Raw genomic sequence first — 26680 nt, 5'->3', positions numbered from 1 at the left:
TTTTTTTTAGACAGAGTCTCGTTCTGTCACCCAGGCTGGAGTGCAGTGGCGCTATCACGGCTTGATGCAAGCTCTGCCTCCTGGGTTCACACTATTCTCCTGCCTCAGCCTCCCCAGTAGCTGGGACTACAGGCGCCTGTCACCACGCATGACTACATTTTTTGTATTTTTAGTAGAGACGGGGTTTCACCGTGTTAGCCAGGATGTTATCGATCTCCTGACCTCGTGATTTGCCCGCCTCAGCCTCCCAAAGTGCTGGAATTAGAGGTGTGAGCCACCACTCCCGGCCTCTGGCAATTCTTATTTACAAAACACTGATTGTTAATTTCTACATTTCAAGTATTTAAAGGATAAATAATTACTGATACAAATAGACTATAAAAGCATTTCATAAATAATCTTACTTATAATTTGTAAATGCTCTATTTTTCAAACCCCTTGTTTTTTCTAAAAATTTATTTTCCAGGTTTTTGTTAAGTACAATTTAAGGATATATGACATAATATTTTTTAAAGTTTTCAAAATTGTTAACATACTCAAAAGGATAATATGGAATGGAATACTATTTGGGGACTGCTGAAATAATGCATTTATATTTAAGCAAAACGTTCAATTAGAAATTTATGGATTCCTAATATTATTTTGAGAGTTGATGCATTATTGGTCTATTGCCATATGACAAATTATCACAAATGTACTGGCTTAAAACAGCATCCAATTATTTCACAGTTTTTGTAAATCAGGCCTATTAGGCCTGAGTTGTCTGGCTGTCACAAGGCAAAGCCATGTGTTGGTCAGGACTATGATTCCACCTGAGGCTCAAGGTCTTCTCCAAGCTTATTTAATTCATTGGAAGAATTTAGTTCCTTGCAGTTGTAGAACTAGGTTTCCCATCTTCTGCTGGCTGTTAGTCAGATGTCACTTTCAGCTTCCAGAAGTAGCCCTTAGGACCTAACCAAAATAGTATCTTACTTCTGCTAAGTGAGCAGGAGAATAAGCTTGCTATGATGGAGTCTTACAACGTAACGTAACATATCGTAACATAATATCATACTAACAGACTGACTATCCCATCATATTCTTAGATCCTACCTACACTCAAGGTAAAATGATTACACAGTACCTGTACAATAGGGGATGGGAATCTACCACTCTCTGACATAGAGTTATTTAAGTCTTTCTGAAATGCAAAATATGTCCACCCCCTTTCAGGGTTCCTCAGATTCTCATCCCATTGCACCATCAGCTCAAAATCCAGAATCTCATCACAATATCGTCAATTCAGTATAACTTATAAATCAAATCCAAGTGTATATAAGAGGTCTCAGTGTAATTCATTAAGTAGAACTCCTGGAGCACAATTCTCTGCCTGTGAACTTGCACAATTTAAGAGATAAGTTATTGTCCCCCAACTCTCCCAATTTATAATGGTGGAACAAGGATAGGATTTTACTTATCAACGCTGTTTCAAAAATAGGAAAAATGGAAGATGAGCAGCAATAACTAGTCCGTAACACCCAATCAAGAAAATCCAGCATTTCAGAAGTGTTGGGGACAGCAATAGCTAGTACGTTACACTTCTGAAATGTTGGATTTTCTTGACTGGATTTTACGGCTTATCTAAAGGCTGTGGCTCTTGGTTGAGAAAATCTGTAAGGCATACCCTTAATTTATTGAAAGGAACTTAGTGTTAATTAAGTCTTCTTGACATTTTGAACTTTCCAAGATTTTAACTAAAGGTTGGGCAGTCACATCTCCACTTTTTTTTTTTTGTTTATAAGATATACTTTCACCAGCCATTTTTGGTAGGCATCTCTTGCCACTTGGCAAGGCCAATTATTTTAAAAATAATCTACTTCTGTTCATGTCTAACCTTTCCGCAATCTCTCTCTCTCCTCTCACATTGTACTATAAACTGCAAGAAGAAACCGGGCAGCATCTGTGGCATTTAGCTATACAGTTGATGCTTGAACACCACAGGGGCTAGGGGGACTAACCCTCTATGCAGTAGAATATCCACAAATAACTTTTGACTTCTCAAAACTTAACTACTAATAGGTTACTGTTGACCAGCAGCCTTAGAGATAACATATACAGTTAACACATATTTTGTATATTCTGTGTATTAAATACTGTATTCTCAAGTAAGCTAGAGAAAAAAATGTAAATAAGAAAGTAATAAGAAAGGGAAAATAGATTTACTATTCATGAATGGAAGTAGATCGTCATAAAGGCCTTCATCCTTATTTTCTTCACATTGAGTAGTCTGAGTAGGAGGAGGAAAAGGAAGGGTTGGTCTTGGGGCCGCAGGGGTGGCAGAGGTGGGAGAAAGTCCACATATAAGTGGAACCATGTAGTTCAAACCTATGTTGTTCAAAGATCAGCTATATATCCAATTTCATCATTTAAAAGCTCTGATTGGTCCATAACCACAGGACACAGTTTTGCTAACATTCTTTTACTGCATAACACAATTCCATCTCTTCTAGCTTTCAGTAACATTCCTCACTTTCCTCTGAGCCCTCCCTCAGAGGGCTGAGGGCCTGAGCATCTTCAAAATCCAGTTTTCTAACAATTGGTTCAGGGGGATTCAGATTTTCACTCTTGTGCTTCTTAAAATCCTTCCAGCTTCTACTAACTTTCTGGTTTCAAAGCCAGTCACACTATTTTTAGGTATTCGTTGCAGCAGCACACCATTTTCAAGTCCCAAACACTATATTTGTTTCCTGTTGTGGGTGATAAATTATCTCAAGGCTTCCATGGGTCAGGATTTTGGACACGGCCTACCTAGGTTCTCTGCTCAGGGGCTTCACTAGCAAAAATCAAGGTTTTAACTACAGCTTGACTTATGAATTTCATAGTGAATCTCAGGGTCAGTACACCTGGAGTTCATCTTTTGATTACTCATACCAGCTTTCTCTGAGTTCTTTGTATACAAAACCAGGCAATTGCCACCTCTTCATATTCCTGTAGTGTTAGGGTATTTTAGGACTTTCTGTTTCTGATTTAATGATACTGAACACATAAGTATGAAACTAATAATAACCAAAAACATTCATGTTGTAAGATTTGGGCATTGAATTGAAAAATAATTAAAATTAAATACAAATAAATAAAAACAAAAAGTTATAACCATATATGTGATAATTTGTTCAAAAATTAATTGGTTGATTTTTGCTGATCCAATATCATATTAGAAATAGTGATTTAAGGTTAAACAGCATTAATATATCCAAATTTATGTGCAGTTTAACATTACAAACACAACTTTTCGCATGGAGGATTGTCCTTTCTGCTGTTTAAATTCAGTTATTGGAATGCTGACTGAAACCAAGTATAGTAAAGATGGTTAGCAAATTAAATGAGTAAATATTGGATGAAAAAATAGTTTTTGGATATGAGTTTTCCTTGGAGGAGGACGTGACTTCGGGAGTAAAGCTTACTTCAACAGACATCTTCTATGTATTTTTTTCTTACTGACACTCTTACGGAGAGTTTCTGATTTTTAAAAATAAAAACTTGAATTCTCATTTTTATTTAGCCTGGTTCTATAAAAACACAATGAGAAACTTACAACAAAGGATTCCAATATGTTATTATGCTGCCACATAATACTATCTTTTGCTGTTGTTATTTCTGGTCAACCTGCAGAGACTTTAGTTATTGTGATTATATGATAAACCTGTAAATTGGAGAATGAATTGAAATGAAGGGCTGTGCAAAATAACATAGAAAACTTTGAAGTACTGACCTATATAATAAGTGAGAATACATTTTGTACAACTACATACACATTTTTAGCACATTCCTTCTCTAGTTAAGCGTATACTTTATTATTTTAAGAGCTCAGACATGAAAATGAATACTGCTGAAATTTTCTGTAAAATAATAGTTGCATTTTAAAACATTAGGCACACTGAGATTGATAAAGGAGACAAGATAGTGTGATTTAAAGTGAAGTGAAATAGATGTTTCTTAGAAGTAAATATTATAAATTCTTTTTCAAAACTATTTGAATGAATTGTTTCATTGCATTTAAATAAATGTATACAATGCAGGAAATTGAATTGTTTATTGGTGACATTTCCTAATTGACAGAGTTTTTGTCAATATACTAAGAACTATTGAAACTTAATTTTCTTCTGTCAGATATTAAACAGTTATTCAAGGAGACTGTATCACAGTTAGAGTCAGAGCTGTGCATTGGGCTCTATGCACTGCAGAGGGTGCTGCTTATTCTATGGTAGCAATAGAGCCAAGATAAAATGATCAGCCATATGCTTTTTGCCTTCTTTCCAAAGAGTCTATATTAACCTTAGCACAAAATGTCAGCTATGTATAAATAGGTCCCCACATGCTTACACATGATTTTCCATAGAGTATAATATTCTAATAACTCAATTTTTAAAATTATCACTTGAAAATCTTTGCTGCTTCTCACCCCAAATCATGTGAGCCTGGGTTGCAGTGTACATATTGTGCATTAGTTGTGATGAGCACCAGTTCCTAATGACAGCCCACGGGAACACGGCGTCATCAATAGTTCCTGGAATTAAACTTGGAAATCAGTCACATCAGATATTATTTACTCTTAGTTTTAAGGTGGTCATTTTGGAAAAGGTCCATGGAGGTGTTATGGTAACCCTGAAGCTTATGAGTACTACATGTTCTAACAGACTCTGGAAGTTTTGCCCTGACAAGCAGATAGAGGATGATGTTGGATGGATGGATAGATACAGACAGATAGATGATAGACAGATACATAGATGATAGACAGAGACCACCAAGCTACTACAAATCTCGTTTTTCTCTTAGTACTTCCAGAACATCATAGCCCATTTCCTACTTTTCTCATCCTAGTGATTGCTATTTCTCATTTCCCTGACTTTAAAGGACTCAGTTCTTACATTTCACTTAGTTAACCCCTTGCAGACACTTCAGACTCTCTTCAACTCCCGATTTTTTTCACCCAGATTCCAGCTATCAGGTATCAGACATTTCTACTTTGACGAACACTGACACATCTTAACTTCTGTCTTCACAGTACTTAGGAAAACTTGATATACAACATATATTTGCCTATTTGGGTGTATACTTTTCTCTCATCCATCCCTCCCAGCATGCCCAAAATGTGAATGTGTCCAGAATTGGTGGGTTCTTGGTCTTGTTAACTTCCAAAATGAAGCCTCGGACCCTGGTGATGAGTGTTAGAGTTCTTAAAGATGTTGTGGCCGGAGTTTGTCCTTTCAGACATTCAGATGTGTCTGGCGCTTCTCTCTTCTGGTGGGTTCGTGATCTCGCTAGCTTCACGAACGAAGCTGCAAACCTTCCCAGTGAGTGTTCAGCTCAAATAAGCAATGTGAATACAAACTGTGAACAGCAGCAAAATTTACTGTAAGAGCACAAGAACACAGCACCCACCACGTGTCAGGAAACCAGAATGGCTTGTCAGGCAGCCTGCTTTTATTCCCTTATCTGACCCCACCCACTTCATGCTGATTGGTCCATTTTACAGAGAGCTGAGTGGTTCATTTTACAGAGAGCTGGTTGGTCCATTTTGACAGAGTGCTGATTGGTGCGTTTACAATCCTTTAGCTAGGCACAGACTGCTAGACAGAAGAGTTCTCCAAGTCCCCACTAGGTTAGCTAGATATAGAGTTCTCATTGGTGCATTTACAAACTTTGAGCTAGACACAGAGTGCTGATTGGTATATTTACAATCCCTTAGCTAGACATAAAAGTTCTCCAAGTTCCCACTAGACTCAGCAGCCCAGCTGGCTTCACCTAGTGGGTCTCGCACCGGGGCCGAGGGCAGACCTGCCTGCCAGTTCCGCGCCTTGCTCCCATACTCCTCAGTCCGTGGGCGGTTGATGGGACCGAGGGCGCTCCTGGAGGAGGCTCCCGCCCCGCGAGAACTCACCGCCAGGGGGTGTTCCGGTATGGCGGGCTGCAGGTCCCGGTCCCGAGTCCTGCCCCACGGGGAGGCAGCTGAGGCCCCGCGAGAACTCCAGCACAGTGCTGGCGGGCTGGCACTGCTGGGGGACCCTGTTCACCCACTGCAGCTGCTGGTGGGGTGCTAAACCCCTCATTGCCCTGGGCTGGCGGCGCCGGCCGTTCCAAGTGCCAAGTGCGGGGCCCGCCAAGCCGGAGCCCGTGCCCGCGCCCGCCGGAACTCGCGCTGGACTGTGAGCGCTGCGCGCAGCCCCGGTTCCTGCCCCTGCCTCTCCCTCCACACCCCCCTGCAAGCGGAGGGAGCCGGCTGTGGCCTCGGCCAGCAAAGAGAGGACTCCCACAGTGCAGTGGCAGGCAGAAGGGCTCCTCACGCGCCGCCAGAGTGGACGCCGAGGCACAGGAGGCGCTGAGAGTGAGGGCTGCTAGCACACTGTCACCTCTCATAAGTACCATGAGGGTAGTGTCTTTTATCTCTTTTGTTATGTGTTGCATTCCTAGTATAAATAATAATGTTTGGCACATAGTAACACTCAATAAATAATTGCTGAATGACTGACATACTCCTAAAATGTTTGAGGCATCTGTTTGAGCTCTGTAAGTGTAATTTTTATCAGTTTTAGGAAATAGAAATCATGTATCAAATCACATTGTCAACTAAGGACATAGGAAGCTGATTTGGGCTAAGGTCAGGGAATAAGCATAATTCTTATGCTCCTGCTTTTGGCTTCTGAAAGGATTATTATCTTCTGAGTACATATTTTTACCTCTTAGTTTTCTTCTTTTAATATTGACTTTCCAATGTTAACACTTCAATCCAATAAGCATTATGTTGTGTATACATACAACATATATATTATTCGGTATACTGCATGTAATGTATGCATTAGGGATTATATTCAAGTTTAATTTATTGAAATAAAAGTCATAATTCTAGAAAAATATATATTTTAATTGATTTACAGTACTCCCTTGCTAATCATATTATACTTCAGGTTATACTGAACGTTGTTTCTTGCATTTCTATTCATATTCTCTTTGAAAGTATAGTGGTTATTCAAATCATAAAACATTAAATTTATGAAAATAACTTTTATAAACATTTTCTATTATGTAAAATCACTAAAATAGTTTATATTTAAATTTTGACCATGTTTAAGGCGTAATATTAAGTGTTTAAATAAATTGTAACACTGAAGTTAAAACTTCTTTATGTCATGACGTACCAAGGGTCAAAGAACAAGACTAAATTGCCCATGTCTACATGGCTAACACATGATGGAGCTAAAATTCTAACTGGACATAGTTTCAAAATGTCATGCCCTAAAAAGAAAAAAAAAATCAAGCAGTTCAAACCTATCAAAAATTTATCTCTTCAAAAATGTATTTGCTCTCCAAACTCAGTTCTGTTTAATGTGTAACATAATAAATATGTTGTAACTATGCATAGATTTGTATGTGTTGAAATATATTTTATATTTTTGTTTTATTTTTATGCAGGACTCAACCACAGCAACGTATAAGAAGAACACACACCAAACGTTCCTGAAGTGATTTATAAGGTAAAACTTATAATTTCTGTTATAAATTATGAATTTATAAATTTCTGCTAAAACATTTCTGTGATAAATTTCTGTAAAAATATTATAGAAATGTCAATATTGTTGTCGTAGTTTCTCTTAAGGACGTAGTTTCTCTTAAGGATCATCTAGAATTACACTGAATTATTTAGAAATTTAGCATATTCTGTGTTTTAAATCACTCTTTAAGAAACTCAACTTTTTTTTATTATATGGGTGGATACATGTGCAAGTTTGTTACATGAGTATATTGTACCCAGGTAGTGATATTGTACCCAGTAGTTTTTCAACCCATCCTCTCTCTCCTCCTTCTCCTTCCCTCCCTCTTCCAGCGGTCTTCCATGTCTTTCTTTTTGCCTTATTTATGTCCACGTGTGCTAATTTTAGCTCTCATTTATAAGCGAGAACATGTGGTATTTGTTTTTGTTGTTGTTGTTGTTGTTCCTGATTTAATTTGCTTAAGATTATGGCCTTCAGTTCCATTCATGTTGCTGCAGAAGACATGATTTTATTCCTTTCTTACGGCTGCATAGTATTCCACGTTGTATGTACCACATTTTTTTTTTTTTCCAATCTACCATTAATGGACACCTAGGCAGATTCCTTGTCTTTGCTATTGTGCCTAGTGTTGCAATGAACATACAAATGCATGTGTTCTTTGGTATAAAGATCTATTTTCCATTGGGTATACGCACAGTAATGCAATTGCTGGATTGAATGGTAGCTTTGTTTTAAGTTCTTTGAGAACTCTCCCAACTTCTTGCCACTGTGGCTGAACATAATTTACACTCTAACCAACATGAATAAGAGCTCTCTTTTCTTTACAGCCTTTCCAGGATCTGTTGTGTTTGTGGTAGCAGGTGTCATTCTTTAATTCCATGTTTAGCACTCCCTTAAGGACCTCTTGTAAGGCTGTTCTAGTTGAAATAAATTCCCGTAGCATTTGCTTATCTAACAAAAGTTTTATTTCTTCTGCACCTGTGAAGTTGGTTTGGTGGGAAATAAAATTCTTGGTTGTATTTTCTTTTCTTTAAGAATGCTTAAAATAGGCTGGGTGCAGTGGCTCATGCCTGTAATCCCAACACTTTAGGAGGATGAGGCAGGCTGATCACCTGAGGTCAGGAGTTCAAGACCAGCCTGGCCAACATGTTGAAACCTGTCTCTATTAAAAATACAAAAATTAGCTGGGTGTGGTGGCACATGCCTGTAATCTCAGCTGCTTGGGAGGCTGAGGCAGGAGAATCACTTGAACCTGCAAAGTGGAGGTTGCAGTGAGCCAAGATCACACCACTGCACTCTAGCCTGGGCAACGAGCTAAACTCCATCTCAGAAAAAAAAAAAAAAAAAGAAAGAAAGAAAAAGATATGTGTCAATATCTTCTGACTTGTAAAGTTTTTAGTGAAATGTCTACTGCGCACCTCATGAGTTTTTGTACATGACTTTGTCCATGACTTGACCCTTCTCTCTGGCTTCCTTTAAGAACTTTTTCTTTTGTGATGACCTTGGTGAATCTGATGACTGTGTGCCCTGGGAATTGTCATCTTGTGTAGTATCTAGCTGACCTTCTCTGTATTTGTTGGATTTACATGTCAACCTCTAGGAGAATTAGAGAGACTTTTGTAGACTATATCTTCAAATATATATTCAAGCGTCTTATTCTCTCCCCTTCACTCTCAGGATTGCCAATGAGTAGATTTGTTCTCTTCGTATAATCCCACATTGCTTGGAGATTTTGTTTCACTTTTTATGTTCTTTTAAAATTTTTGTCTGACTGAGTTAATTCCAAGAACCAATCTTCAAGCTCTGAGAGTCTTTCCTCGGTTTGGTCAATTCCACTGTTAATTCTTCTGATTATGTTATTAAATTCTTGCAGTGAAAAGTTCAGTATGGTTCTTTTCAAAAAATGATTATTATATCATTTAGCTGTTGGATCATTTTACTGGATTCATTGGATCCCTTAGATGGGGTTTTAATGTTTTCTTGAATCTCGATGAGTTTCCTTAGCATCCAGATTTTGAATTTGATGTCTATCATTTGAATTATTTCAAACTAGTTAAGTTCCATAGCTGGGGATCTAGTGGACATGTTTAGAGATAAGCAGACACTCTCACTTGAATTTCCAGAACTCTTCTGCTGATTCTTCCTCATTGGGGAGGATAGGTGTTCCTTTACCCATGGTGTATGTTGAGTATAAGTAGTTGGCTATGTTTCTGGATACTTTCAGAGGGCTAGTCCTCTATACAAGACCTTTATGTGTCAGTGGATTCTTGTGCCTAGTTTCACAGGTATGTACATTAGCAAGATAATTTTTGGTGTTGTAGTTTGGGATACAACCTAGTAGATGATACTTTAGTGTAATGGCTGGTAGCTAGGCTACCACCCAGCTGCACGAGATGGTTGCATCTAGTCAGCCATCTTATCCTCCCACCCCTGAAATTACTCTTTTAAAGAATATTATTTAAACTATTGTTTCCTCAAATAAATAAATAAACATTTTCTTACTGGTACACTTTTCAAATGTCATAGGACATAGGACCATCAAAGTAGCATTGACATTATGCCAACTTTTAGAGGTGTTACTAGATTTTTTTGTAGTTCAAATGTAGAGATATAACTGTTCCTGACTATTAATAATCATTTACCTATGTAAATCTCTTTTACTGATAATGTTTACTAACAAAAAGCCCTTATCATTGAATAGTAACAAATTATAATAAGTGTCAGTGTTGAAAAATATAGATTGATAGTTGATAAAATATACCTTTCACTGTTTTGATGAGTGATTTTTTTTTTTTTTTTTGCTTTTTGTTTTTTGTTTGAGATAGAGTCTTGCTCTGTCGCCAGACTGGAGTGCAATGGCGTGATCTAGGCTCACTGCAACCTCCATCTCCTGGGTTCAAGCAATTCTCCTGCGTCAGCCTCCTGAGCAGCTGGGACTAAAGGCGTGTGCCACCATGCCCAGCTATTTTTTTGTATTTTTAGTAGAGAGGGGGTTTTACATGTTGGCCAGGATGGCCTCGATCTCTTGACCTTGTGATCCACCCACTTCAGCCTCTCAAAGTGATTAATAATTTTTGTATACAGTTGCTTTGCATAATAAAAAACAACTGCATAAATATTTGAATTTTTTCAAAAAATGAAATATAAGAAAGCAAGTTTTAAATCAAATATACCATTTTAACTTACTTTGTGTAAAGTATACTTCATAACACATATTCTGTATAGTTTCCTAACTTTTTAGATTAGTATGTATATGTGGTATGAAATTCTCATTATTTGTATAAATGAAAAGGATTAAAAGTGCTGATACTGCAAAACATTCAATATTCTCAAATCAAATCTATTGTTTCACATAATGTGCTCATTATTATTTTTGAGCATTAATTTGAAATATGGATCTTTCCTTTTGGTAATATATTAAATGCAATGCAGCAACAGCAAAATATAAACCAAATCACAATCCATTCAATCCGAAGAGACAAGGCCATCCAGTTTTTAAGTGTAGATCCCGCCTGCCTCATCCCACACCACTGTATGTTTCCTCAATGCTCCTCAAAACACTCCAACCTTGATTACATTACAAACTTAGCAAGGTTGAGTTTTTCTATTACCTGGGCTCAGAACATATCCCTATTGAAAATACAATTTTTTTGTTTGAAAATACTTTTTGGATGCAGGAACACATGTTGTAACAATAAAAAAGATATAAAAAGCATATTATGAAAGATTTTGTAGCATACATGGCTTCATTATCTTAATCAATCATGTTGTTACAAAGAAGCATAGTTTTATCTATTGGTGTGAGCATACTTCATCATTATTGTAAAAATACAGTGGGTGGGTGTGTTTTATGAAAAAAATTGCATCAATCTTCCTGTCCCAGAATGCAAATGAAAAATTTATAACTTTAAAAATTAAAATATAATTATAATTTATTAAATTATTTATTGTGTTTCAATTTTACAGCACCATCCCTAAGTCTGTAGGTAATTGTACACAGAATTATATTTATACTGAATAAATTTTTCTGCATGTTAGAGCTAAGTTTCATAGCACAATTTCAGAAAGGGTTATAGTAGAGCTTGTAGAACATCACAGATTTTATCTCACAAGTTAAAGCTCAATTACAGCTCAGTTTTTATGTTAGTTCAAGTTTCCATGGCTTTAAGTCAAATTAACAGAATTATATGCAATGTAAAGGGGAAGAATATGATGACAATGTTCACTTACTGAATTTTACCTAAATGCATTAGTCTAGCTGGGTGCCTTTGCTCACTCACGTCTGTAATCCCAGCACTTTGGGAGGCTGAGGCGGGTCGATCACTTGAGGCCAGGAGTTTGAGGCCAGCCTGGTTAACATGGTAAAACCTGGTCTCTACTAAAAGTAGAAAAATTACCTGGGTGTGGTGACATGCGCCTGTAATCCTAGCTACTCAGAAGGCTGAGGCAAGATAGCTTTGTTGAACCCAGGAGGCAGAGGTTTCAGTGAGCCGCAAGATGGCTCCACTCCAGCCTGGGTGACAGAACAAGATACAATCTCAAAAAAAAAAAAAAAAAAAAAAAATGTCGTGGGCCGTAGCTCATGCCTGTAATCCCAGTACTTTAGGAGGCTGAGGTGGGTGGATTACGAAGTCAAGAGATCGAAACCATTCTGGCCAACAAGGTGAAATCCCATTTCTACTAAAAATACAAAAATTAACTGGGCATGGTGGCGGGCACCTGTAATCCCAGCTACTCAGGAGGCTGAGGCAGGAGAATCCCTTTAACCCGGGAGGTGGAGGTTGCCGTGAGTCTTGATCACACCCCTGCACTCCAGCCTGACTCCGTCTAAAAAAAAAAAAAAAAAAATTGTCAGACTCCAACATTGCTGAAACATTTTTAAAGGAAGTAGAACAACAACAACAACAACAAAGTGGAAGAAAAGATTTTACACAAATTGTCTTTGTAAACTGAGCCCTAATCATGTCTTTATGTTAAAGATTTACATTAAATCTCACTTAATCTTCAGCTCTCTTAAGTTATTCTTGAAGTGATATTGTAAAATATAACACTCTGAGAGCTTAAATATCAAGAGCGTTTCAACAGTGAAGACAGATTTGGTATTAATGTCCCTGAAAAAGGAAATTTTTTTCTACTGTTTTGGTTAGTCATGTTTGTAATTTTCATCTCAATTTGCATCCTTAAAAAAAAGTCCCCAGTGTGGGAGTCAGCAGTTTCCTAGTTAAGGATGTGGGCTTTCATTTCTGAATGTTCACACTCTTCTTCCCATTTATAACCGATAAAAGTAAATATTTCATCAAAATTTTCTCCAGACAAAAAGTTCTCCAAAAGGCACATTTTCACTTTAATGATTGATTTGTCTTTACAACAGAATTCAAAAGATGCTTGTTGATTTTTTAGCGAAGTAGAACCATAAACTGAATTATAAATTTTAAAGGAGTTATTTCATAATTTAAGACTTTCCCAAGTTTAGTAGGCAATTACATAAAAAATTATTTATTTAAATGAAATGAATGTCAGTACATAATTTATACAGATTTATACTAAAACTTATCTCACACCATTTTGATGAAGTTTTAAAAATAATTTTTTAAAAAAATCACATAATGAGTTTTGCTTGATCATATTATTTAATATTCTCTTTTGTTTTCAGAAAAATGCTGAGTACTAATATATCTATTGTTGTACAGTTAATATTAGAAACAAAGATACTTTGCTGTGCTTTTCCAATAATACTTTAGTTGTTTTTCTTTGTGTTTATTTATATATGACTTTCTTAGTCCAATAGGTATTCCTTATGTTGTTACATAAAATAATCAAGCACATTGTATAACCTCACACATGGCAATATGTAATAGGCTGTAATTCTGTAGTCATTAATATTTATTTAGTGCATGCCTTAAGTGATTGGTGTTTGTAAACTCATTCACTCCTCAAAATTACTCGTGATGTAGGTGTGATTACTTTCTAGAAGAATTGTGGATAAAATTGAAATGGTGTTATTTTAAAGTATCAACTAAAACAAAAGTAATTAAGTTCAACATTTGCTTAAACTTGTATTTTTAAGTACAAAGCAGTGAAACTTGTCAAATGTCATCCAATAATCAGCATGGAGCCTCTGCCTGCAGAAGGTCACCCAGGATTGACTTATTTTTCTGTTTGGTTTGAACTGGTAAAAACTCTGGTTTCTAGATACAGTTGTTGAGAGATATATACTCTGTTTCCCAAATAAGTAGTTCTGGAAAAGGGCATCAGAGAATTCTCTGTTTATGAGAAAAGTGGCCCTCAACTGCTTCTGCTGCTGCTGGTTTGGGTGCAGAGGTCCATGGCAAGGAGAATTTGTGCTTGTGTCTCAGATGAACATTTTTCCCTTGTCACATAGCCATGGTAGATTTATAAAGACTTGTTATTCCCTGGGGGACAGAATCAAGCTGACAGTTTATGAGAAAGAATATGATTATGCACTTTTCAAGTATCTTGCACATTTGTTGATGAACAGCATTATTCATGTTGCTTAAAGTCAAGCATCTCTTCTGCTTACTCAACAGTGTCAGCTGTTTGAAACATGTCTCATTGAAGAAATAACCCAGATCCAGTCGGCAGTAAATCTATCATCTCAGTATTTTAAGTCTCACCAAAATCTTCAATTTCTTTGAAAAGTAACCTTATATGAGACTTCAAAAAAATTCAGTGATCACACACTTCACATTTAATATAAATTGATGGAAAACTAGTGTGCGTTTATGAACAAATAGTATTTATATTTTTGGAAGATTGCCAAGTAAAATAATTATTTATTAGAAAAATGTGGGTAGATATTTTAGCGGTCTAGTCTTCTTTGAGCTCATTGCAAATTTTCTCATAAATTTTCTTGCTTCTAAATGTTCTGTGGTCTTCCACTTTAATTAAAATTCTTTATAACTTGTTCTGTGACTAATTATTTAACTACTATCTATTATTGACAAGTCAGAGTGGCAAAATGTTTTTTTTTAAACTACTAGAATTGTTGTTTTCCTAAAAATATATCTTTTTTTTTTTTTTTTGATGGAGTCTTCCTCAGTCGGCCAGGTTGGAGTGCAGTGGCGTGATCTTGGCTCACTGCAACCTCTGCCTCCCGGGTTCAAGTGATTCTCCTGCCTCAGCCTCCCTAGTAGCTGGGATTACAGGCGCTTGCCACCATGCCCAGCTAATTTTGTGTTATTATTATTATTGTTGTTGTTATTATTTTGAGATGGAGTCTCGCTCTATTGCCCAGGCTGGAGTGCAATGGCACAATCTTGGCTCACTGCAAGCTCCACCTCCTGGATTCACGCCATTCTCCTGCCTCAGCCTCCCAAGTAGGTGGGTCTACAGGCGCCCGCCTCTCCGCCCGGCTAATTTTTTGTATTTTCAGTAGAGACGAGGTTTCACCATATTAGTCAGGATGGTCTCGATTGATCTCCTGACCTCGTGATCCACCCACCTCGGCCTCCAAAGTGCTGGGATTACAGGCGTGAGTCACCGCGCCCAGCCCATCTTTCGTTCATCTATTAACAGAATACCAATTCCATCTTACCTAGTCTACTGTCTTAACAACTGTAGTTAACTAACCATATCAAGGACAGTGTCTTTACCATATTTATTTTTACATTTTACCTTTTTGCCTGCTCCATTGAACCCCGCTCCTGCTTCCCCCAAGGCTAGTTAACATTACTTAGCAAAAGATAGCTTCATATATACTAATTATATTTAACTAAGGAAGGAAAGTAGTGAAGGGCCAATTTTATAGAATATACCTCCAGAAATACTCATGGAGTATCAGGAGGCTGAGATCTGAAGAGGGGTAGGGAAGGAACAGCATCTTTACTCTTGGTCCATTTGCATGAACTCGTTTATAGGATTAACAAAATGTTAGACTGCATGGGTGGGAAGGCATTAATTGTGAAGGAATCAACTGTGGTTGATATGGCTCCTGTGGATGAGGAGATGGGAGAAACCCAGAAAGAAGGATATCAGGGGTAAGCTGAGCATGAGGAAAAGAACTGAGTGTAGCTGATTAACCTATCATGTGATATTGCCTTGATTTTGAAAATCAAGGAAAGCAAGAATTCCCAAATCCTAGGTATTTTCATGTTATGCATAAAAATATGAGATGCCAATTTAAAACCAATTTATTATGTGATTTGCATATATACTTTCATTTAATATTTAGAATAATCCAGTTAAACAGGTATCATGTCTGTTTTATGGATGAGGAAACTAACTTGATTAATTGTGAGTTCTTCTGGAACTGATTCCTTGCTCTTAACCATCATGAATGGGGGATGTATATAGTTTTATTCACCCAGAAATGCATCATGGTTGAGGCAATCTGGTAATCAAAGCCAGTGGTTTCTTCTTAATTATTAATAGATTATTATCTTGCTTGCATTTTTACTTCCTTTATTTTTCCCTCAAGTAAAATAGAAGAAATCCTGTTTCAAATACCTTCAAAGCATGTTCAAAATGTTGCTTCTTTATGAATTTTTTCCTGCCTAGAGTTTTACACCTTTGATTAAATTCTCAATAGATCTGCTACTTAAAAGGATTTTGAATAAATAAAAACAACAACAAAGGGATAGACACAAATCATACTGAAATATAGATCGTTTGGAAAACAGCTGTGTTTGTAACTGGTTTAGTAATTACAGTAGGCCATCATTGATATACAAAAATAATGAATAGTCACCAGAATAAAGTTTGTGCAACTGAGAGAGGATTTTTATAAGGCAGTTTTATAAAAGAGTAGCATGGCATCTATACACATTTTCTGACTTAATTTCTGTGTATTTAATTTGATACGTTATATAATTAACTCAAAGACAAACTGTGTAGTAAGTACTTGTTTGGGCCTACTACTTTTGTACTTAGCAGCACCTTATGAATCTATAGATAATATTTTCCATACTTTTATATGCTACTGCTTGCTTCTCTTCCTATAAATTATGGTAGTCTTTCTTCAGCTAACCATCAATCAACATGGTCCTCCATTAAAACAAGGACAATAATAATCACAGCATCTCAGCATCACACGATCCTTTTCTGCAAAAGGGCTTGCGAAGCAAAAATAATGTTAACATTAGCTCTTGCCACATTAGCTATATATTACTCCCTTCTGAAAATCTGTATCATAGGACAGTTAAGAATAAAAGCTACTTAGACCATAATTTCCAAGGAGTGCCACGAAATACTGAGGATTTCGGTGCTACAATAGTGCTCTAAAGGTTTTTATTGTGCATTATATGCATGTTTTTATGTGTGGTGTGGGTGTATTTTAATAGGGGGCACTGACTTATCTCAAATCATATCCTTCAACTTTATAAGCATTTTTGAGTGATTACAATGCCAAGCTCTGTGCCAGGCACTGCAATTTGGGTTAGTGATCTCTTTGATTGTTCTTAAAATCTGATAAGAAAGGTATTACTTTCCCGATTTCTTCAGAGAAGAACTTATTAAACAACTCAATCTAGATCAAGTGGGCATTCACACTCAGGTTTTCTGGCTATAATTTTAGAACCTTCTCTCCTATCACAACTGACCTGTTTGACAGCTATTTTCTTTTTGCCTTACCCTGTGCTGTAATTCCTGTTGTACCTCAAAAAATAAATTGTTTTTCATAATATTTGTTCTTGGATTCGAATTCAGGCATATTTATGGGGATATAAAAATGATTTAGAACCTCTTTTGATACAGTTTCACTCGCTTCAGACTAGAATGCCATCTTTTTCAACATTATTTCAGAAATGGTGTATCCAGATTGTTTTGTATGAAGGTAAAATAAAGTTTGGGTCTAATTCCAGTGTGAAAGAGGGTTTTATTTATTAAGCCTGCTCTGCAAGGAAAAGAAAAGCCATTTTATAGAACTGAGGACATATCTACTAAAAAATGGCTGTTAACTTCTGATTTAATGCAACTCTTGGGTGCCAGTAAATCAGCAAGAGGGATACCAAGTCAAATATAAGATTTTTAAGTTTGGAGGTTTCTTGTCAACTATTGTTTTTTGCATTTAAATGCAGACATTAGATCTGTCATTTAAAGGCTGAATAGAATAAAGAAAAGACAAACTAGATATGTTTGTTTCTTTCTCTCTCTTTCCTTGATTTAGGAGATTGTTTCGCTAGGATCTTTATTTATCTTACTGGCATATAATTTTTTCAAGTTGAATGCAGAGGAAAGGACATTACAAGCAACAACATGTATTTGATGATAAAATAATACATTACATAAAGTCATGTACAATTCAAATTTTGAAAATTATAAACTGTCAAGAAAACATGTAATATTTTCATCTATTTATCATAAACAAACTTTATTACTTTTAATTTTACGAGCCTAAAACATGAAATTGTCAATTTTTTAGGCTTATGTTGTTCCTTAAATTTTTAGAAACCAGCCAATAAGAAATCAAGATTTTTTGAGAAATTTGGAAGTAGAGAGTTTGTTAAATATATTTGGTTGTTCTTTTCTACTGTTGCAATGATGAGGTTAGTTCAATATGGGCATATGTGCCAGGGACACTGAGTACAAGACGTTGCTGGACAATGATGACAATCAATGACTTATCATCATTACAAGATGGTAACTCTAATAATCTCCCTGCAGAACTCATTATCATGTCAGAAATAGTTTTTTGAACAGAAAAAATATGTAGCTCATGCTTTTGTGTCACTGCTTTCTTTGACAGTCTTATTCGGAAAACTTCCTTATCACATTAGGTTAGATCATTCAACATGGAATTTCAAATATAAAATTCAGCCACCCTCAGTGGAGGTTGTTATAATTTGTATGTTGTCACAACATATAATTTGTATGTGACAACATACAAATTATGTTTGTATGTTGGTGATAATTATTTTTTTCAATCGTGTTAAAATCATAATATTTGGCATATATATCTTCTAAGCAAAATATATAAATACTATGTAATACTCAATATTTCAATCAGTCTTCATACATTTTTAACTCAGGAATGTCAAAAAATTTCAACTGAACGTCCAGAGGTCTGAGCATACCGACCTGTCTGCTTTTTGACTCTTATGAGCTGTATGACCCTGTATAAATAGTGTACTTTTTCTGGGCCTCTGATTAATTCATTATATGATAATTAGTGGTGGGACTGAAGTGGGGGTTCCCAAGTGCCAACCCTTGAGCTAGTGCCTTTCCATTATAAAGTTTCACTGGTCTAGGCTACAATGATAAACATAATTGCTGAGTTTATTGTAATAGCATATTATTTTCATTTATGAGTATGCTTTATATAATATTTTAAAATGTTAGATTGTATACTCATAAAAGTTTAAAAAACCATAATAAAAAATTGGCTTTTTGGATGGCTAGGACTCTTTTTGGAACAACATAAATATAAACGTACATTTTGGAGACAGAGATATTTCTATTTACACAGTGAGCTAGATGATAACGTAGAATCACTGAAGATTTTATTAAATGTAATAATGGTGTCATACTTGTCATCATGTGAAAAAAAATCTTTGTTTTCTAGTGATTCGTGATAATTTATTTAGATACAAATTTATTGATATATAAGTGTTGTAAAATAATTTGTCAAAATATGTGAATAAAACATATTTGCCACAATGTTCAGAGTTGTTACATCTGGGTTACAGATAGAATGCTATTGTCCACTAATAAGCCTTTTTGTAGGTGTTTTGCTGCTAATTGACTGCCCAAATTGGGGCTAGTTAGGTAACTTACAAAGACAAAGTTCTAACACATTAAATGTGAACAAAAGAGAGATGTCCTCTTCCAGGCTCAGCCCCTGGACAACTGCTATGCCTGCTTCTCCAGGCAGCTTCAGTTCCTGGCTATCTAACCGGAAGAGAGACTACACCCAGGAAGACCTTAGAATCCATTTATTGAATAGAACAAAGCTTTCGATACACTGAGTCCCTGAGCCACTGGATAGAAGAGGGCTAACCCACACATCTGCTTACTTGCCCAATACTTTCATATGAGCAACAATTAAACATGAATTGTATTTGAACCATTGTAAGATTTAGAATTAATCTTACTACAAAAGCTGACCTTATCATAAGTAATACAGTGATGATTGTTTTCTTGCTTGATCTCAACGGAGAATTTATTAAAAATGGCAAAGTAGAATGGTTTGAGTTTGAAAGACAAGAGAAAGTTGTCTTTCAACTTTCAGGAATAAAGTAAAGAATATTTAAATATTGTTATGGGATCATGTTTTGCTGTCTACTCAGCTTCAGTAGATTTTTCTAATTTAAAAATGATTTTAAAGTAAACACAACTGTAAGAAAAATACTTTTCATAATTTCTTTATTTGTGAAAATAGACTGGTAATTCTTGGATAGCTATTCCATTTACAGATACATATATATATATTCTCAATGAAACCCAAAACCAAGAATCAGCCTTAAAAGTAAGGGATGAAATCCTGTCATTTGGGACAACTTGGATGAACCTGAGAGACAGTATAAGAGAAATAAGCCAGGGACAGCAAGACAAATATCATATGATCTCATTGATATGTGGAATCTTTAAAAGTTGAACTCATAGAAGTATACGGTACAGTGATAGTTACCAGAGGCTGCCAAGTCAGGCAGTGGACGGGGAAAAGGGAGATGTTGTAGTAAATAATAATGCCTTGTATATTTCAAAAATGCTAAAAGAATACATTTTAATTGTTTTCACCACAACCAAATGATAATCATGTTAGGTGATAAATTTGTTTATTATCCTAATTTAACCATGCCACATTGTAAACATATATCAAAATATCACATTGTACCTCATAAATACATACAATTATTATGATATTCAGAAAAGAATAAAATTGATTAAACTTTTATTTCCATTGTAAAATTATATTTTACATCTCTTCATAATTTAAAACTCAGCCAACCAAAACTTTACGGGAGAAAATTACTGTTTTTAATTTTGCCTTTATTTATTCTATGTGTACTTGACACATGTTGTAGCTTTCATTTTCTCAACTTTTTATGCCTATTTTTTCAGAAATCAGATTTAGCAAACAAATATTGAGAGTTTGAACAGTGCCTCTGACTAAGCAAGATTTTTATATCTATTTTTGTTTGTTTATTTTTTTGAGACGGAGTCTTGCTGTGTTGCCCAGACTGGAGTGCAGTGGTGCCATCTCGGCTCACTGCAAGCTCCGCCTCCCGGGTTCACACCATTCTCCTGCCTCAGCCTCCCGAGTAGCTGGGATTACAGGCGTCCACCATCATGCCCAGCTAATTTTTTTTTTTTTTTTGTATTTTTAGTAGAGATGCGGTTTCACCATGTTAGCCAGGGTGATCTTGATCTCCTGACCTCGTTATCTGCCCACTTAGGCCTCCCCAAATGCTGGAATTACAAGCATGAGCCACCACGCCCAGCCAATTTCTATATGTTAAAACATATGTATTCGTCTCTGAAGAGTTAGAAATAATTATCCTTATGGAGGTAGGGCCTCAGGTTTGCCATCAAAGCTCCTCTGCAACATCATCCTTAAGTCGATAAAGCGCTTTTAGCCATTAACCCAAGCATGCCCACACACACTCTCACACCACGGTCAGGCACTCCACCAAGCCTCTCATCTGCTTTTAGGACTGGTGTAATATGAAGAATATATGCTTGAAGCTAGGTTTCGATATCAGAGAGATCTGAGGCCTGGGTTCAAATCCCAGTTCTAGTAATTATTTGCTGATAGAGTTAAGAAAATTATGCCTAAATGTTCTCACCTATTTTTAAAAAAAGTTGTTTTGACACTTTTACAAGAAGTTAATAATGTAATACTTGACACATATTAACGAATTCCATAAAGATAACCCTTTTTCATATTTTTGTTAATATCCATTATACAGAGGAAGACTGTAAATGTAATGTTTTGTTTTCTCATATTTTCAAAATGAGGATACATGCTTTGAAATTGTTCTAATTTGGTAATTTATTCACATAAATGAAAAAAGAAAAATATAATAATTGCCATTTTCACCATTTGATGAAATATGTAAATCTGTCTATAACGCTACTCTTTCAGCTTTATTCATGTTTTTTTCTATATCATCAAACTTCTTCAGAATACATTTCTCTTCTTAAGGTGGTTTCTGTTCCTAAGGTGCAATGGTTCTTTTTTTTCCCCCCTTAAACAAGCAGCACAAAATAAAAGGCAGAGCTTGAGAATAAAACATTAGCTTACTGAGCCTTTAATAGATTATACATCCTCAGTTCTCACTGGGCAGAGCTTCTAGCTATGTAAGACAGCATGGCTTTAATGAAGCTTTACAGATATTAAAACAGATTCAAGAAGAAAAGAGTATAATCAGGAATTATTGTGAATATTTTGCTTTAGAAAGAATATATTTCAAAATGTGTCTGAACTACACAGTCAAATATTATTGCATACTTGCGAGTGTTGAAGCAATGCATTTAAAACAGAATTGAAAGAAGGAAGTAATCAAATTTTGCTGAGGTGTGTATGGAATTAGTAATGTATCAAGTCTGGTCTTTAATACTTTTAAAAATACTTGTGTGATGCATTCTTCAAAGTGCTACAGCAAATAAATTTATGCACACAGTTTTCAGCCTATAAAGAACTATCATATATTTTGTCTCAATTGATACTTACAATATGAATCAAAAATCATATCTTGATTTTTTGATCAAATCAGTTTCTAATTGCCAACTAATTTTTTTTAGTACTACTAACATTTAATTTGATAAAAACTAATGTATTAAATCTAAACTTGGATATCCACTATTGTTTTGCTTTCCTTTAGCGTTAGTAATCATATTATTCTTTTTTTAAGTTATACTTTAAGGTCTAGGGTACATGTGCACAGCATTCAGGTTTGTTACATATGTATACATGTGCCCTGTTGGTTTGCTGCACCCATTAACTCATCATTTACATATTATTCTTAACTATTTTTCCCTTTTTTGTTCTAAAATACGTATATTATCTTCTAGTACATATTTTTCTATTATGCCTCTTCAATGTGGGGTAATTCACTTAGTAAATTTTCCTTTTCAGAAGTCCATATTCTCTGTTTATTCTTTTTTATTTCAACACTTCTTTACCTCATAACATGTGTGCATCATTGTAACCAGATGATAATTTCTGAAGGCCCAGATCCGAGAGACTCTTAATTAAACAAAAGGCAAGCAACAGTGGTGGAAGTTAATAGAAGATAAAGATACATTTTGAAAGATTGTCAAGCATCTTCATATTCTCACTTAACTATAAATATTTTTAACATTATTAAAGTATTATTGACATGCATAAACTAAAAATATTTAGAGTGCAAAATGTGATGCAATTTGAAATATAGATATGAGGTCATCAGTACAAAGTAGTATATATTTTCACTATCTAGAAAAGTTTCTTTTATTTTGTCATTCTTTCATAATCCTTTCTGCATTCTCATCTCCTTAACCTGTGTCTGGTAGTATAAATTACTTTGCATTTACCAGAACTTTTAAATTTATTTATTTTTTGTTTTTTGGAGTTGGAGTCTCGCTCTGTCACCCAGCCTGGAGTGCAGTGGCACGATCTCGGCTCACTGTGACCTCCGCTTCCCGGGTTCACGCCGTTCTCCTGCCTCAGCCTCCTGAGTAGCTGGGACTACAGGCATCTGCCAGCATGCCCGGCTAATTTTTTGTATTTTAGTAGAGATGGGGCTTCACCGTGTTGCCCAGGCTGGTCTTGAACTCCTGAGCTCAGGCAATCTGCCTGCCTCTACCTCCCAAAGTGCTGGCATTATAGGTGTGAGCCAACATGCCCGGCCTACTGGAGAATTTTATAAATAGAATTATTCAGTACATACTGTTTTTTCCCCTTGTTCCTTGTATTAAGCATCATTATTTTTTAGATACATCCACATGATAGTATGTATCAATAGTTCATTCTTTTTATTGCCAAATTATATTCCATTTATTTCATTTGGAAAACTAAGTATACTACAGTTTAATTGGAGCATAGTTTTCTTAGCATGTATCTATCAAGAGGTATTTGGGTTGCTTACAGCTTTTTCCCATGAGAGATAAAACAGATCTAAGCATTAGTAGCCATTATATGGAAATATTCATAGCCTTTATATGCTTAATCACAGCATAGTGGTTTTTTTTTTTTTTTTTAGCATGCATCTATCAAGAGATATTTGGATTGTCTACAGTATTTGCCTGTGTCGAATAGAGCAACTCTAAACATTCATAGCCTTTATATGGCCACATACTTTCTTTTCTCTGGTGTAAATGCCAAGGAGTAGAATAGCTACATCATATTGTCAATATATGTTTAACTGACTTGTGAAGTGATTATACCGTTTTACATCTCCACCAGCGGGGTATGAGAGTTCAAGTTCCTTTACAATTTTGTCAAAACTTGGTATGATAGACCTTTTCGACTTTAGCCCTTTTAACAGTTGTAAAGAGTTATCTCATTGCAATTTTATTTTGTATTTTCTTAACAATTAATCTCGTGCATATTTGCCTATGTATATCTTCTTTGGAAAAATGGCTGTTCAAATTATTCCCAAATTTTAATTGGCTTCCTTATGAAACTGAGATTTCTATTGAAATTCTGAATACAAGTCCTTTCTAAGAAAATTGGTTTGCAAATAATTTGTCTCAGTTTATTACTTGCCATTTAATTTCTTGTCATATATCTCAGATACATATAGAAATTATATTATTTTGAAGTTGAACCTTATGTATCTTTGCTTCACCCAAGATCACAACAGTTTTATCTTATGTTTTATTGTGGGAGGGTTGATGAAAGTTTTCCATTTATGTTTATGACCCTCTTTGAGTTAATTTTTTTAAGGTTCAAGATACAGATCAATTTTTTTCCTAGAATTGTTTGTTACAATGATTACCATTTTCCAGTAACTGTCTTCGCATGTTTGTCAAAAATCAATTGCCCATATATAATTGGACCTATGTCTAGGCTGTCTGTGATGTTCTATTGATCGATTTGTGTTTATCTTTATGCCAATACCATAGTCTCTTATTTAATGTGGGTTAATAATAAATCTTCAAAACAGATAGTGTTATTTTTCTTTAGTTTTGTTATTGTTATTATGATTTGACTCTTCTACATTTTTCAAATTTTCATGTGAATTTTATTTTTAGTTTGCCAGTTTCTAGGAAAAGTTTACTTGAATTTCAATTGGAATTATGTTGCATCTGTAGATGAACTTGTGAAAAATTGATATCTTAAAAGTGTTATTGTGAAAAATTGATATCTTAAAAGTGTTACATCTTCTGACACAGGAACAGGGTATTGCTCTCATTTTATTTAGTTGTTATTTAATTATTCTCATCACTGTTTTATAGTTTTTGTAGTGCAGATATTTTATATATTTTATCAGATTTATCCTTAAATGCCTCATATTTTTAATCTTGTTATAAATGGCAAGACGTTTTGTGTTCTGAGTCTTTGTTGATATCATAAAATAAATTGATTTTCTTTGTGTTTGATTTTATATCTTGCAAATTTACTTGTTATTAAGTATAATACCTTTTTATAGTTTTAATCAATTTTTCTACATGGATAAGCATTTCACCTGTGGAAAAGATAACTTTTTATTTCTTCCTTTCTAATTTGGTTGCCCAATATTCTTTTTCTTTCTTTATTTAATGGGCAAGAAACCCCTGTATACTATTGAATGAATTAATGAGAGCGAATATACCTCTCTTTTTCCTCTTCTTAGGGTGAAAGAAAAACATCGTGTCTTTCACCATGAACTATAATTTTTCTTTTGCCATTTTGTAGATGCCCTTTGTCAGTTTGATGTAGTTCTCTTCTATTTGTAATTTCTCAAGAATTTTCATTAGGAATGTTCAGTGAGTTTTTTTAAAGCCCCTTTTTAAAAAACTATATTGAGATTTAGTAGTTTGTTATATGTAGAGTATCATTTTGATTGATTGTTTTCTGTGAGAAATCTAACTGGCATTCCTGAAATAAGCTATCTTGGTCTGAATGCACTGTCTTTTCTTTTCTTTCTTTTTGTTTGTACGAGCTGTAGGATTTGATTTGCTAGCATGTTGTTTGGAACTGTTATATTTAATTTGTAATATCAGTGTCTGGTAATATATGTCTCAAGGTAATACCTATCTCATAAAAATAAACTGAGGAATAATCACTTTCAAATTCATGGAAGAGTTTGTGTAGAATTTGTTTGATTTCTTCTCACAATATTTGGAAGAATTAACTAGTGAAACCTGTGTCTGGATTTCCTTTGTTGGCACTTTTTAAATGCAAATTCAATTTGTTTGATAGATATTGGAACATTAAGTTTTTTGATTTCTTCTTCTAGGATATTTGGTAGTGTCTGTCTTTCATAGAATTTGTTTATTTAATCCAAATGCTTAAATTGATATATAATTGTTTGTAGTATTTTTGTTGTTGTTGTCCTTTCAATAACTTCAGTGATGCCACTAGCTCATTCTTGATATTGGCAATTTGCAACTTGTCTTTCTTTCCCGGTATCAATACAATAGTATATAAAGAAAATTCTGATTGCTTCAATCTTTGAAACATAATATTTCTGGGTATAGGATTCTTGGTTGGATTTTTTTTTCGTTACTTTAAAAAAAATTAGTTGTCTTTCTTCTTTTTATTTCTTTGTAATTAGCATGTCTATTTTATCCAATTGCTTTTATTTATTTATCTTTTACATTTTATTTATAGATATATTTTTTTCAAGTTTTACTTTAAAATCAGGGTATACATGTGCAGGTTTGTTTCAAAGGTACATTGTGTGATGCTGAGGTTTGGAGTACAAATAAATCTGTCACCCAGGTAGTGAGCATAGTATGCAACAGGTAGATTTTCAACCCTTACCCTCCTCCCTTCTTGTATGCCCCAGTGTCTACTGGTCCAATTTTTAGTTTTCACTTGTAAGTGAGAACATGTTTCTGTGTTAGTTCACTTAGGATATGGTTTCCAGCTGCATCCATGTTGCTGTGAAGGACATCATTTTTTTGTTCTTTTTAATGTCTGTGTAGTATTCCATCATGTATACATATCATATTTACTTTATTCAGTCCACCATTGATTTGCTATTACAAACAGTGCTGTGATGAACATACAAGTATGTGTGTCATTTTGATAGAACAATTTAGTTTTCTTTGGGTATATACCCAAT

At 35.0% G+C, this 26680-nt stretch overlaps 1 protein-coding gene across 4 annotated transcripts in view; it reads left to right on the top strand.

Annotated features, from left to right (window-relative positions):
- The window catches only part of CDH18 (cadherin 18), a 1123620-nt gene that overhangs the window by 331579 nt on the left and 765361 nt on the right, over window positions 1-26680 (top strand). For all 4 annotated transcript variants that reach the window (XM_015451232.4, XM_073995099.1, XM_073995098.1 and 1 more), the window contains exon 2: window positions 7450-7511. The gene's annotated coding sequence lies outside the window, so the exon portion shown is untranslated. The remainder of the gene's footprint in view (window positions 1-7449; window positions 7512-26680) is intronic.

The sequence above is a fragment of the Macaca fascicularis genome, chromosome 6 (genome assembly GCF_037993035.2).
Source record: "Macaca fascicularis isolate 582-1 chromosome 6, T2T-MFA8v1.1".
NCBI classification, from domain to species: domain Eukaryota; kingdom Metazoa; phylum Chordata; class Mammalia; order Primates; family Cercopithecidae; genus Macaca; species Macaca fascicularis.
The sequence above is the reverse complement of the archived record's forward strand: the minus strand, read 5'-3'. Positions and strand labels throughout refer to the sequence as shown.